The 14,694-nt window shown below is 50.3% G+C and overlaps 1 long non-coding RNA gene across 5 annotated transcripts in view; it reads left to right on the forward strand.

Moving 5' to 3' along the window:
• Positions 1-4,298: 4,298 nt before the first annotated feature.
• The window catches only part of LOC141092660 (uncharacterized), a 31,785-nt gene continuing 21,389 nt past the window's right edge, over positions 4,299-14,694 (forward strand). For all 5 annotated transcript variants that reach the window (XR_012232869.1, XR_012232870.1, XR_012232867.1 and 2 more), the window contains exons 1-2: positions 4,299-4,387; positions 6,261-6,789. This is a non-coding gene — a long non-coding RNA (uncharacterized lncRNA). The remainder of the gene's footprint in view (positions 4,388-6,260; positions 6,790-14,694) is intronic.

The following is a 14,694-nucleotide window of genomic DNA, read 5'->3' on the forward strand; positions in this document are numbered from 1 at the left end:
TCTGAGCAGCCTACTGCTACTCACCAGCGCGCACACCACATGACGTCTTTCAAATTGGGCTAGGTACACCCATATTCTCTCTATGGCGTGTACCTTCCCCTGCTCTCCCCTACTGTCACCTTCCACTATTCGGTACGCCATGATAGAGGTATCACACCTACCAGATCATTACCAGCGCCCGCCTTCCTCCTTCAGTGGTGTCCGTGGTGTTGGGGACCTGACCTAGGACAGCTGTCTCTCTCACGTCTTCCAACTCTTATACCCATCTTTCAGTTACATGTCATGGTCGGCGTCTCGGTCTCCCAGACCCTCTTCACACATAGACCCCTCTTCGGATCTCATACTTCCCGTTAGTCCCTCAGACCTTCTCTTGCCCGGACCTGTTGCATTTACTTGTGCATCTTATACAACAAAATAACTTTACAATATCACAAGTACCCCATTTTTATATTTTTTTTCATTTTCTTTTGCTTCTAAAACCAACATATAACAATACAACATCTCATGTTCTCCTTCCCCCCTTCCTTTGTCATTGACACTTCCCCTCTTTTCCGCATCCCTGCCATGTCAAGCAAAGTAACTGCAACAAAAAAAAAAAACATTTTCTGTAACCTGGACGGAAAACTGTCCTCGTGGTCTGCACAATGGTGCAACGAAATTCTGACAGTCCAGACCATCTCCTGACGGCCGGTAGCAAGGGCCCCCACCGCCGTGGAGCTCCTGGGATGCAGGGAGTGTCCACAAGAGTCCTCTTTATGGGGGTTCGCTTCCTTCGGGCTCCGCCAATACTGCCACCGCATAATACCCGCGGGGGCAGTAGTCCTTATAGTAGGACACTAAGTCCCCTTCATGTAGAGCCCGACCATGGCAAATTGAGGCCACATTAATGTAAACCTTCTGGCCTGTTTCGTCACGGATAAACCCGTATCCCCGGTCCAGATTGGTATAGACCAGCCGTCCCCTAGATCTCTCCTTTTCCATGCCGGTCTCTCATTGAGTGTGGAGCAGGTTTCACACTTCCTGCTCCCTGGCCTTCTTCTTCTTGATCACCTCTGCTACCCACACAGAGGGTACAGCACGGGCCCTGGAGTCCGGTGGGTGGGACTCCGCTGAGAAAGACCGTGAGACAGAAACTGCTGATGATCTCTGCGGCCCAGCAGCCACTGGGGTCAGATGGCAAATGGGGACAACCGGTTCCTCGGGGATTGGAATCACAGGATCCGCTAAGCCGGCCGCAACCGACTCCAGCATCGGCATTACCGCAGCCTCAGGACAGGCCTCATCCACTACTTCCAACGGAGCTGGAGTAACGGCCGGTTCCAACAAGGCAGCTACTCTTGGCAAGGGGAGCGCAGCAGCGTCTTCTTTGGATGAGTGCCGCACTGGTAGCTCCGGGCGGGGTAGCTCAGGGACGACTTAAGCAGGGGCCTCGCTCAGCTCCGCATACACCACGGGGCCCGTGGTAACTAGGCCTTCCGGTACGCAGGGGGCCGCATGCTGCGGCAGAATGGTGGGAGCCGCTTGCGGAAGCACTGGTAGGGCCGGGGGTACTCTCACCTTCCCCGGCACTGCGGCCTCCGTCCCATCATCACGCGGTTTCCCCCGCAGCGTCTGTTCCTCACTCCACTGTCCTGCGGGCCTTCCCTCCGGACTCGGGGGCTCCGCTGAGAAGTCCTCTGCAGGTATTGGTGGCGGCCGCTCTCGATGACTCCGCTCAGGCTCCGCTCCCCAGCTCAGTATCCCGATGCTCACCCGTGGCTCTGAGGGCGACTTCTGGCACAGCTCCATCTCCCGCCGCCATTGCCACTCTAGGCGGCCGATGCCCCGACACCCGCAGCGACTCATACCGTCCGTTGGGCAGCAATCGAATGGCGCCAGACAGCTGCAGCCAAGCTTTTCTTCTGTGCCACTCCTCCTGCTGGGTGGGGAGTTGGCAGGCCTTTCCACCCATCTGCCAGGGTCCAGTACATGGGAGCGACGGCCTCCGGGCACATACTGCTGTCCACGGGGGTACGTTGGAAGGGGCCCCAGTCCATTCAACATGACTGCAAACACCCAGACCTCTCCCCTGTGCTGTAACAATGCCGCCATCTTGCGCAGCACCTGGTACTGCCCCGGATCTTCTGTCAGCACCACTGAGTCACCACAGCGCTCCCAATTTGTAATCCACAGGTAAGCCAGTTGTAATCCACAGGTGTTTTCACTCCACGCAGCATAGTCCAAATCTCTTTCCATTACTTGAGGCAGGCCTGTCACAGAAGATGGGGTATTAGCGGCGGCGATCCTGCCGACTACGCCAAATGTAGGGTCGGTGGCTGAGCTGGGGGGGTGGTCCCTCTTCTTACCGCGCAGAGACGAAACAGAGACAAGATGGAGACAGATTCTGGGTGCAACAGGTCCAAGCTTTATTCACTCACTGTCCGCCTGACAGCCTCAAAGCACTCCGCAATTTTTCCTCAAGGCTCTCTGGTTACAATACACCACAGGACACCGCACTTTCGCCAGGGACATATATGTACGTACCGTCCCTTTACTCTTGTTGACGCTTTTGACAGGTCCGTCACTGTGGCCGCCTTAGGCCCATAAACCAACAGTAATTTCACTGGTCACAACGTCTTTCTTAACACGGTATTCGTAACCTCTGTGCCTCGTCGATATAACCTCTGTGTCTCGTCTATTTTGCGGTATTCCTGTCAGGACCACCCCCCTGACGTTCTCTCTCCTCAGTCCCCCTGGTTTGGATTCTCCTCACAGCGCACAGACTGTCACAGTCCTCCTGTCACTGGAGCTCCCCCTGGGGACTGGAACTTTCTGGAACCCTCCCTCAGTATTTATAGCACTCCCGGTCCCCTGTCACTGTAACTCCGTCCCCCATGACCAACGGTTTCTAAAGCCCTAAGCTGATGTCAAGTCCTTTGCTCACACTCCTCCCTGCCATCTAATGGTCAACCCAAGGTACTGCACGCCCACTACACTTTCCTAGCTGTTTCCCCTCTGTAGTAACTGACACCTGTCTAAACTGTGCAAACCTACCTTTCTCTATACTGACACGTCCGTCCGTCCATCCGTCAGGTCACCTTACCTACATCATCACCCACCACTTCGTCTTCCACTTCTGCACTCTGATCCTCCTGACTTGTTGACTTAACAACATCACTTGTTGGCAACTGTGTCTTACCATCATCTACCTCTTGAGACACCAATTGCTGTTCTCCACCATCGTCTTCTTCTGACTGTGGCTACTCAAATATTTGGGCATCCCTACACACAAGCTCCTCATGTACCTCTTAAAACATGCAGGACAAGAGGCCAAAATCAATAAATGGTAATGTAAAGAACTCCTCAGAGTGTCCAAGTTTGGGATCACTTGTCTTGTAGGATTCACCATGGTGGGAGGAAGAAGGATCAGGGTGACGACTATGTGGTTTAGATGCGATATGGCCTGTCAATCACAGTAATGCCACTAGCCAACACAGCTATGGCAATACCGTGTATGTCAGGCAATCCCTGCATGTTTATTGGCTGTCTACCATGCGCAAAACATACGGGGCGGAGACCCAAGCATTGAGCTCAAGAAACCAAAATACTCAATCGAGCATTGAGCAGTGGCAAGCATGCTCGCTCATCACTAGAGCAAGTTATCTGAAAGTACCATGATCATTATAAATGGTCTTTGTGGCATTGTGTGAGCAATATCTCTTTAAACATGTCACAACAAAGTAAAAGAAAATAAGGGAGTAGACAAGCACACATATGGAAAAGTACAGATGAGAGGGGAGTTATGGAGTTACTCACGTGAAAATGTTATGATAGCCAACTCCAGTAATTGACCATCAATATAAAAGCTGCTGCACTCCCATTGGTAAATGAAGGTAAACCCTCTTTTACATATTGATTAGTAGAAAATGGAGATTAATGGTTCAGAGTAGACTGTGCTGCTATAGATAGGATGCAGTTCAAGAATGGAACAGTAATTTTTAATTTTTACATGTTTCGTGCTCGCACCAAGCTCTTTTTCAAAAGCAAACTACATAGCACAAAGTCCTCCCTTTGTTTTAATTGTACAATGGTACTAAAACATAAAAATCCATAAAAATATAAGATATTGTCTCATTAATTCCGTAATGTAAAATAAACAAAACCTATCATTTTACAGCTCAGTTAAAAAAAATAAAACTGTAGCAGAATTTATGGGGTTTTGTTTACGTTTTTCCCATATGAGGATGTCTTCCTATCAGTAGTAATGACATTCACCTGCATTGCTCATTGCACCTGACCTTGTAACCAGTCCCATGGCCTCAATTGTCAGATGATTGATTGGGTTGGACATCAGCAGTTCTGGGAGACCACCAGAGCAGGAGAGCTGGAGTAGTGGAAATTCAAAGAGGTAAATAAACTTCTTTCTTATTTTAATAAAGCTTCCTTTCTTCTTGCCAAATTTCAAAAATAGTTAGAAAATTTCTTAAACTACTCATGGGCTTCTTGATCAATACAATATACTACTTCTATGAAATATGTAGTAATTTACTTATACCAGGAGATGGTGCTTTTGTAGTACAATATATTTTCAAGCACCATATTTGAAAACATACTAAGATCTCATTAGGTCAGTGATTTTTCTCGTATATGAAAAATGGTACAAGTTTGATCAGATTTTCATCAGTTTGGTCATTATGTCAGCTTTTACCATCAGAGTTTCATAAATAATTACGGTAAAGTAACACGGGCGCTACCTATCCAAAAAACTCAGATGCAGCTGGTGAAGAGACAGGACTGTGTCGGCTACTGTTATAAAGTCTGAGCAAACCGTATATTTGAGTGATTCACCGCGCTATGCTGAGCAGATGTATAAAAAAAAAAAAAAAAAAAAAAAAAAGGGAAATAAATACTTAACAGCAGTTATACGTACTTACTTAAAAATGAAGTTGTTGTAGAATGTTCTGTGTAAGTTGAGATGTCTATGTGGTAAGTAGTTTGCAGGTTATCTGATGGTAGAGATCTCGTTTTTGATAGCTGCTGATGCTATTGGAACAATGATATATTAAGGTACCAATAAAACATACAAGAGGTCACACCACTCCTTGCATGTCCACCATACTCACTGGTTGTATCTTAACGTTTATAGTCTCTTCGGAGTGTTCCCTTTATGGTGGATCAATTGATAAAATACTAAATATGAAGAGAATTTCAATTACTAACAGTGACCACAACCTTGATATTCAGTCCCAGTTCCTGGGGTACATATGCACTTACTTGTGCTAGATTTGTTATGCTACCCAGGTGTAAATCCTGATAGACTCTCTATAATGGTCTTTGTTGGCTTTATTTAGAGCCGGTGCAGGGACGATATCCACTGTTGAAAAAAATGACAAAGTGCTGGGTAAGGAGGGGTCCACTAAACCCACAAATAGTGCTAGCGTTCCAGTAGCCAGTCAGTCCTGGTAGGACTTCTATGCACTTACTTCTGGTAATTGCTCTGTCGCAGTCTGGCTGAGGCAGCAGCTACTGATAGAGTGATAAGCGATGCAGTGTAAGGAGGGATCCACTAGACACCCTAATTATGCTAGTGTTCCAGTAATCAGTTAGTCCTAATTTTTTTTTATTATTTTTTATTTATTTTTAATACACTTATTGTTATTTCTATCTACATTTTATGAAACATACAATTAAGGATGTACATACTACATCCATGCATCAGTTTTCATCTTTATCCATATTTTCTTTATATAGAGATTCACGACGAGTACCATATGGTCAAATTAGTCCTTCCCCCCCCCCCCCCCCTTCCATTTCTATCCTTTTTTCCGGTTTGGGGTTTTTTGTTTTTTTTTGCTAAAGTGCTGGTAGCACACATATACTTTTTAGAAAATATAGGTATCTATTTTATTAACGTGCGGAAGGTCAATCTGCTCGTGTAACCCTCCATACTCCAACAAAGACCATTATAGAGAATTTAATCAGGATTTACACCTGGGTAGCATAACAAATCTAGCACAAGTAAGTGCATATGTACCCCAGGAACTGGGACTGAATATCAAGGTTGTGGTCACTGTTAGTAATTGAAATTCTCTTCATATTTAGTATTTTATCAATTGATCCACCATAAAGGGAACACTCCGAAGAAAATATAAACGTTAAGAGTTTCATAAATGTTTCTCATATGCGAAAGAAATTATGAAATTTTCTCAAGCTTCTCCTATCAAACAGTCAGAAAAGAACAGCCCACAGATGTAATTCGAGTGCTTTCTGATTTTTTTCAGACCAAAAGACTTGCATTGGCGAGATTGAGCTTTGATTCAAATCAAAACATGTCTCCTTGAATCTGCGCAAACCACACAGTCTGCAAAAATACACTGACATGTGAACAACCCAATAGGCTCTATTCTCTGCAGAAAATTACGCAGGCTAATCTGCAACGTGTGCACATACCCTAACAGTGCCTGAACAACACCGTCGGGTGATACAGTAGACAAGGAGGAAGAAACAAAACACCAGCTTTATTGAAAGACAGAGATTATATGCCAGAAAATAAGACTAACACTTATTGCAATGACAAAAGCAATAATAGATACAAGGAGAGATAGCTGGAGCATGTACGCAAGCTGTGCTCCAGCTATGGCAATACAATGTTCAATACAAACAGTATAACCAATTTCTACAAACTACTCATTTTACCTTCCTACCTGGTTTCTGAAAATTGGGCCGCGCTGCTACAGCGCCCTACAGGGCAGGACTTGGACTAAAATTCAGCCCTGACATGTGAAGATGCACAGGCCCACTTGTCATATGGTGAGTTGTAACATGTTGTGCACTTGTAGGTTACAAGAAATGAGGTGCATGTGTAGGGTCGGACAGGTTCGCAGGATGCAGTGACGAGACACTAAACGAATGGTGGTTTTCGAAGTTACTTTTATATAACTCTAGCCGATGGGCTAGGCTGAACAAAACAAGGAAAAAGAACAACACCAAACAGTCCACGCAGGGACTCAACAATCTTAGCCAAATATAGGTTCACTTAGCCTTCCAGGGACTGCTGGGTTCGGTAGCGTGGCCGCGTTGAGGTCGCTGAGGCGGCTGTCCTGGGGAAAGTGATGTCGATGGGGGCAACAGGCCCTGAAGAAAATAATAACGTTGGGGCGCAACAAGCCCTGAAGAAAAACGAGGACGTTGGGGCGCAACAGGCCCTGAAGGAAACGGGGACGTTGGGGCGCAACAGGCCCTGAAGGTAATGCTGCCGCTGGGGCACAACAGGCCCTGAAGGAAACGCTGCCGCTGGGGCGCAACAGGCCCTGAAGGAAACGGGGACGTTGGGGCGCAACAGGCCCTGAAGGTAACGCTGCCGTTGGGGCGCAACAGGCCCTGAAGGAAACGCTGCCGCTGGGGCGCAACAGGCCCTGAAGAAAATGCTGCCGCTGGGGCGCAACAGGCCCTGAAGAAAACAATGCCGTTGGGGCTCAACAGGCCCTGAAGTAAATGATGGAGGTGGCGCGCGGTGATGACGCAGTTCCCCAGAAAGGCCTGTAGCCGTCCTTTACCAAGGAGTCTCTTCCTAAGCCAGGGTAGTGAGCCTTTAATCCCGCCTGTGACAAGGTGGCGTATCTTGAGGCCGATGATGGCCGGGGCGGCGTGATGGGGGAAGGCTGGGGGGAAGGGCCCAGGTCTCTGAGGCCTGGTTACCGGTACTCACGGCCACAACCGGAGGTATAGTTCCTCTCTCTCCAAGGCGGGGGTTAGCGGGGATAATTCTCTTAGAACGGGAGCGGGGAGCAGTCTCTGGGTACAGTCTCTCACGTCTCTCTTGTCGGTAAATCGGCTGCTTTCTCCTCGCAGGCTCCTCTCGGTGCCCCTGCAAGTCACCCTGCGTCCTGCCTTCACTCTCTCTCTTCCCCAACTGCCACTTCAGCGCGTCCCCTGCTCCTTTTACCCTAGCCCCTCCCCCTGTTGCCCTGACAACCTCAGTCGCATGTCTCCCTTTGTAATTCCCCTGTTGTGCTTCCTTCAATAACTCTGATGGCGGTCCCCTTGGTTCCGGCCCAAACACTATATGGGGGTCCTCCTCCCCACATTCCCCCACCCTGTAAGCTCGCCAGTCCTCGGGCGAGGGAGTAAGTCTATTAAGATTGGCCTGTAAAGGTGTTAATATTCGTTGCCATACGAACTGATCTTGTTCATATCGTTCGGGGGGTTTGCCGGCTGTTGACCGCTCGGAGCGTCTAAGTTCGACTGGGGTGGAATCTTCTGGGGTGGTGGATGTCGGTGGGCTGCATGGTGCTGGTGGGTTAATTGTGTCAACTGGCTCATTATTGGGTGGAGGGCCCTTGGGAACTGGAGGGAAATCCTCGTCTTCCGAGTCCCAGCATATGGACTCCGGTTCGGATGTCTTTGGGACAGGTTCCAGTTGCTTTGGGTCGGTGGAAATACACGGGCGTAACATATTACGATGCACAATGCGGGTGGGCAGTGTTTCATCCTGCTCGGGCTGTATTTCGTACACAGGTCCTTCTGGATGGATACGGCGTAGTACCCGATAAGGACTCTCTTCCCAACGTGACTCCAGTTTATTCTGGGGATATTGATCTAGTACAAGCACAAGGTCCCCGCTTTGGAGATGGGGAGGGGAGGTTGTATTCTTCCCTGGGTGTTCCCAGTCTTGAAGTTTGGTATGTACAATTCGGTGAAGAGTTTGCAGCCTGTGGCGATGATTTCGGACCCAAGATGACACTCCGGTCCAGGGCCGAGGCTCTTCGGGGTCCAACTCTACCTCCGTGATCCCCTTACCCTCTCGTCCGAACAGCAGGAAATAAGGAGTATAGCCCGTAACTCGATGTACCCGATTATTATAAACCCACACTAATTCAGAAACATATTCTGTCCAACGAGCTTTCTTGTCACTCTCCAGAGTGCGTAGCATTTGAATCAATGTCCGATTAAATCGCTCACAAGCCCCATTCCCTTGCGGGTGATATGGTGTGGTCCGGAATTTATCAATCCCATAAAGATGATGTAGTTCCTCCATAACTTTCCCCAAAAAACATGCTCCCTAGTCGGAATGTATACGTTGAGGACAGCCGTACACTTGTATAAAGTTTCTGCAAATTGCGGAGGCGGCTGACTCCGCGGTCTGGTCTCGAGTAGGGGTGACCACAGCGAACTTGGTGAAATGATCCACCATGACGAGGCAGTGTTCGTATCCCTGGAATGCGGGACCAATGTGCAGATAATCCACCGTCAGGAGCTCAAAGGGTGCTGAAGTCACAATCGTCTGTGTTGCGGCCCTCTGAGCAGGCGGTTTGGCCAATTCACATAAGCGGCAGATACGGCAAACTTCTTCCACAACAGCCGACAAGCGTGGGTGATAAACTTTCTGTTGTAACCATTGCAAAGTCTTTTTGACTCCAAAGTGGGCCCCTTTTTCGTGAGCCTCTTGAGCCAGCTCGTGTAGTTGAGCTCCGGGTGTAACCACCTGCCAAACAGTCGTTGAGGTAGTTTGCGAAGTGATTTTACAGTACAGTAGTCCCTTTCGGATAATCAGTCTCTCCCATTGTCGCAGCATCAGTGACAGGTCTTGGGTCAAAGTTTGTCGTTGAGTATCAGTGGGTAATTGACCAGCGGCGACCCATGTCCGGAGAAGTCCAACTTCTTCATCTTCTTGTTGCTGTTGTATCCACTTATCCCGAGATTGTTCCAGGATGCCCCTGTGGGCCTCTGGGGAAGATACTTTTGCATCAACATTGGTGAGCACGGCAGCGGTAAGAGCGAACGGTATTTCCTCTCCTTCTAATTCTTCATCTCGATTCTGTCCGGGAGTTGTATGTCGAATCCTGGAAAGAGCATCTGCATGAACATTCTCGGCCCTTCTTTTGTAAATAATTTTGTAATTGTACTTCGCCATTCGGGCCACCCATCGCTGCTCCAAAGCCCCCAACTTGGCGTTTTCCAAATGAGCCAGTAGGTTGTTGTCAGTTCGCACTACCACCTCTGAGCCCGCTAGGTACTCTGCGAATCTCTCCGTCATAGCCCACACCACTGCGAGGAGCTCGAGCTTAAAAGAGCTGTAATTGTCAGGGTTACGCTCAGAGTCATGGAGTGAACGGCTTCCATAAGCGATCACCCTCTCCCGGCCATCCTGAACTTGTGACAACACAGCCCCTAGCCCGTGAAGACTCCCGTCAGTGTGCAGGATGAACGGCTGAGAGAAATCCGCATAAGCCAACACTGGGGCATCCGAGAGTGCAGCCTTAAGATCTCGGAAGGCCTCTTCCTGAGGGTGTTGCCACTGCATTTTTCGCCCATTGGCCCCAGCGGGAGCCCCCTTCAGCAGGTCATGCAGGGCTCGAGCTCGACATGCAAAATTCTTCACGAAACGACGGTAATATCCAGCTAACCCCAGAAAAGCCCGCACGTCTTTCACCGTCTCGGGGGTAGGCCATTCCTGGATAGCAGCAACCTTCTCTCGGGACGGCCTCACACCCTCTGCCGAAACGACATGACCCAGATACTCAATCTGAGAGCGAAATAGGTGGCATTTCTGAGGCTTCACCTTCAACCCGTACTTTTGCAGCTGCCTGAGTACCTGTCCCAACCGCTTCAGGTGGTCCTCGAAGGAGGCGGCATAGACAATGATGTCGTCCAGGTAGATCAACGTGGCCTCAAAATTGAGATCTCCTAAACATCGCTCCATCAATCGCTGAAAGGTCCCGGGGGCGTTGGCCAGCCCGAATGGCATACGATTAAACTCAAACAGTCCCATGGGCATTATGAACGCCGTCTTAGCTCTGTCCTCTTCTGACATGGGCACCTGCCAGTACCCACTGGCCAAGTCCAGGGTCGAAAAATATGTTGCTTTGCCCAATGCAGACAGAGATTCTTCTATGCGGGGCAGTGGGTATGAGTCTTTAATAGTGCAAGCATTCAATTTACAATAATCCACACAGAATCGTAGTGTACCATCTTTCTTCCGGACCAACACGATGGGGGCCGCCCAAGGGCTTTGACTTTCCCGTATCACCCCTTTTTGCAGCATCTGAGCCAGCAAAGTTTTCACCTCTTGATAGAGTTGTGGCGGGATCTGTCGATATTGTTCTCGGATAGGGGCCGCTCCTGCTGTGGGGATCTCATGAGTGATGGCAGTGGTACACCCAAAGTCGTCCTCACGGCTAGCAAATACTTCGTGGTACTGTCCCAGCAATGCTTTTACTTGTGAAGGTTGGGCCGCAGTTAGTCCAGAAAGCTCGGCCCGCATCTGCTCCAAAATATTTTGGCCCTTCTCTTGTGTCGAGACTTCGTGGGCCTGTAAGGTTCGTATTGTTACCTCCCAAGGATCCTCGGGGTGTACTCGTAATTGAACCGCAGGAGCGGGCAGCACTTCTTCTAAAGGCTTTACTAGTTTGGCCAGTACAGTCCGTGCTTTCAGGATGGTATCTCGGTCTTCAAGGTTAACGCAGCGGACCAGGACGGTTCCTTTTCGCACCGTAGCGAGGGAACGAGCCACCAGTATGCCAGGAGGTAAGTGCTCTGAGTGACACGGCTCCACTTGCACCTCTACGCCCTCCAAAGGTATCGGGGCCCGAATTGGCAGGGCCACCACTGTCTGTCCAGGAGGCAGCACAAGCAGGGGTGCCGCTGACGCGATGACCTTACCCAGAACCTCACCCTCCTGGCAGTCCTGATGCACCCGCGCACCTCGCACCAGCTGCTGGAATACCTGTCCCTGAGCTGTGCGAGAACCCCACTGCTTCAGTGTCCTTTGTGTGGGATCATTAAGCAACAGGTTACCAAACTCTTTTAAAATATTCATGCCTAGGGTGACGGGGTGTCGTTGATCAGCTTCTCCTTGAGTCAGCACCACCCCTCTGCGGCCGAGGGGTTTACCGCACAACGTCATCTGCACCCACACTACCCCGGCAACCGGGACCGGCAGTTGGTTAGCGGCTACTAGTCTAATCATGGGTTCCCACTGGGGCCTTGCTGCCTCTGGAAAGTTTTGTTGAAAGTACGCTGCGGGCATAGTGGTTACTTGGGACCCCGTGTCCACCAGACACCGGACGGCCCGGCCCTCTACTTCTGCCCAAACTACTGGACACTTTGCTATCAAATCTTCGGGACTTCCACCACCCCTAGTTGTGGTTTTCGTCTCCGAGCGGCGTGCCCCCAGCCCGGTGCCCTTTAGTTTAATGGCCGCCGGGGTGGGTATCTCCCACGCCACGGACACTCTCGGGCGAAGTGGCCTGGTTCTCCACACTCATAACACCGGGCCGGTATAGGTTGACCACCCCGCGGAGAACGTGACCCCCAGGGACCGGGATTAACACTGGGTCGTTCAGTCTCTGGTTCGGTTCTTCTCTTTACTTCAGCCAACTCGCTCTTAATATTTTTCAATTCTCGCTTCATCTCCTCCACCAACTGGGGTTCCTCAACTGTGTTCGAGGAGGCCTCCACACCTCGGACCTTCCCCACGGGGACCGCCATCCCCTGCTCTTGCTCCCGAACCCGTGCCTGACTTCCCACTTCTGAAAAGTCTATTTGGGGATTCATTCTGATCTGTTCCCGTAATGCCTGTTTTAGCAGTGGATCTCGCAGTCCAGTCACCAGTAGGTCACGTAGGGTAATGTCAACAGGTCCTACCCCTACCCCGTCTTTTCTTTCAATAGCCGTATGCAATTCTTGGAGCACATTCATATACTGGGTAATCGTCTCCCCTTCTGCCTGCATCCGACTAAACAAACGGGTCCTTAACTCTCCCACATCAGTGGGATCTCCGTGGGTCTGTTCCACTATCTGCAACACCTTTTCAAAAGTGTTGCGGTGCCCCGGAGGTTTCAACATCACTGACCTCCGCACCACCCCGTCTAGGGCCATGAGTGCCACTTCAGCTTCCAGGTCAGGGGTCATTGGGTGCATCCGAAAGAGCCCCCGCATTCGCTCTGTCCAGCTCCATAGCATAGTATTGGAGCCGGAAAATCTAGGCAGGTTGTTCAGCATGGCCCCCAATGAAAGGCTAGTACGGGGACCCTCATTATTTACAGATTCTACAGCTTTCCCCTGACCTGTGCCACCACCGTCTATGCTCGGAGACTGCATCCTGCCGACTACGCCAAATGTAGGGTCGGACAGGTTCACAGGATGCAGTGACGAGACACTAAACGAATGGTGGTTTTCGAAGTTACTTTTATATAACTCTAGCCGATGGGCTAGGCTGAACAAAACAAGGAAAAAGAACAACACCAAACAGTCCACGCAGGGACTCAACAATCTTAGCCAAATATAGGTTCACTTAGCCTTCCAGGGACTGCTGGGTTAGGTAGCGTGGCCGCGTTGAGGTCGCTGAGGCGGCTGTCCTGGGGAAAGTGATGTCGATGGGGGCAACAGGCCCTGAAGAAAATAATAACGTTGGGGCGCAACAAGCCCTGAAGAAAAACGAGGACGTTGGGGCGCAACAGGCCCTGAAGGAAACGGGGACGTTGGGGCGCAACAGGCCCTGAAGGTAATGCTGCCGCTGGGGCACAACAGGCCCTGAAAGAAACGCTGCCGCTGGGGCGCAACAGGCCCTGAAGGAAACGGGGACGTTGGGGCGCAACAGGCCCTGAAGGTAACGCTGCCGCTGGGGCGCAACAGGCCCTGAAGGAAACGCTGCCGCTGGGGCGCAACAGGCCCTGAAGAAAATGCTGCCGCTGGGGCGCAACAGGCCCTGAAGAAAACAATGCCGTTGGGGCTCAACAGGCCCTGAAGTAAATGATGGAGGTGGCGCGCGGTGATGACGCAGTTCCCCAGAAAGGCCTGTAGCCGTCCTTTACCAAGGAGTCTCTTCCTAAGCCAGGGTAGTGAGCCTTTAATCCCGCCTGTGACAAGGTGGCGTATCTTGAGGCCGATGATGGCCGGGGCGGCGTGATGGGGGAAGGCTGGGGGGAAGGGCCCAGGTCTCTGAGGCCTGGTTACCGGTACTCACGGCCACAACCGGAGGTATAGATCCTCTCTCTCCAAGGCGGGGGTTAGCGGGGATAATTCTCTTAGAACGGGAGCGGGGAGCAGTCTCTGGGTACAGTCTCTCTTGTCGGTAAATCGGCTGCTTTCTCCTCGCAAGCTCCTCTCGGTGCCCCTGCAAGTCACCCTGCGTCCTGCCTTCACTCTCTCTCTTCCCCAACTGCCACTTCAGCGCGTCCCCTGCTCCTTTTACCCTAGCCCCTCCCCCTGTTGCCCTGACAACCTCAGTCGCATGTCTCCCTTTGTAATTCCCCTGTTGTGCTTCCTTCAATAACTCTGATGGCGGTCCCCTTGGTTCCGGCCCAAACACTATATGGGGGTCCTCCTCCCCACACATGTAACACAACTATATAACATACAGTCACAGCTGCGTCCAGTATTACAGCTCAGTCCTATTTATTGCTCTTGATTTGAACCCAGGACCCCAGCGCTGCATCCTACTGATTCCCCAATACTGAGCCACTGCCATGTTCCTATTACTGCAGCTGCTGTGTGGTACAATACCTGAGCTCCTCTTACTGCCCCAAATAACAATGCCTCCTTTGTGCCCTCTAGATGGTAAAATTGCCCCCACAAAGAATATTAATGCACTGTGCAAAAGCACTAGAAAACAGTATCCACATTATTCCCCTAGAAAATAATATTGCCCCATGTGCACATATGATGGCCATTGTACTCTGAGTGCCCCTATAACAAATTTGCTTCCTTAGCGCC

Source organism: Dendrobates tinctorius, unplaced genomic scaffold, assembly GCF_039654945.1.
Source record: "Dendrobates tinctorius isolate UK_male_01 unplaced genomic scaffold, ASM3965494v1 ptg000060l, whole genome shotgun sequence".
Taxonomy (NCBI): Eukaryota; Metazoa; Chordata; class Amphibia; order Anura; family Dendrobatidae; genus Dendrobates; species Dendrobates tinctorius.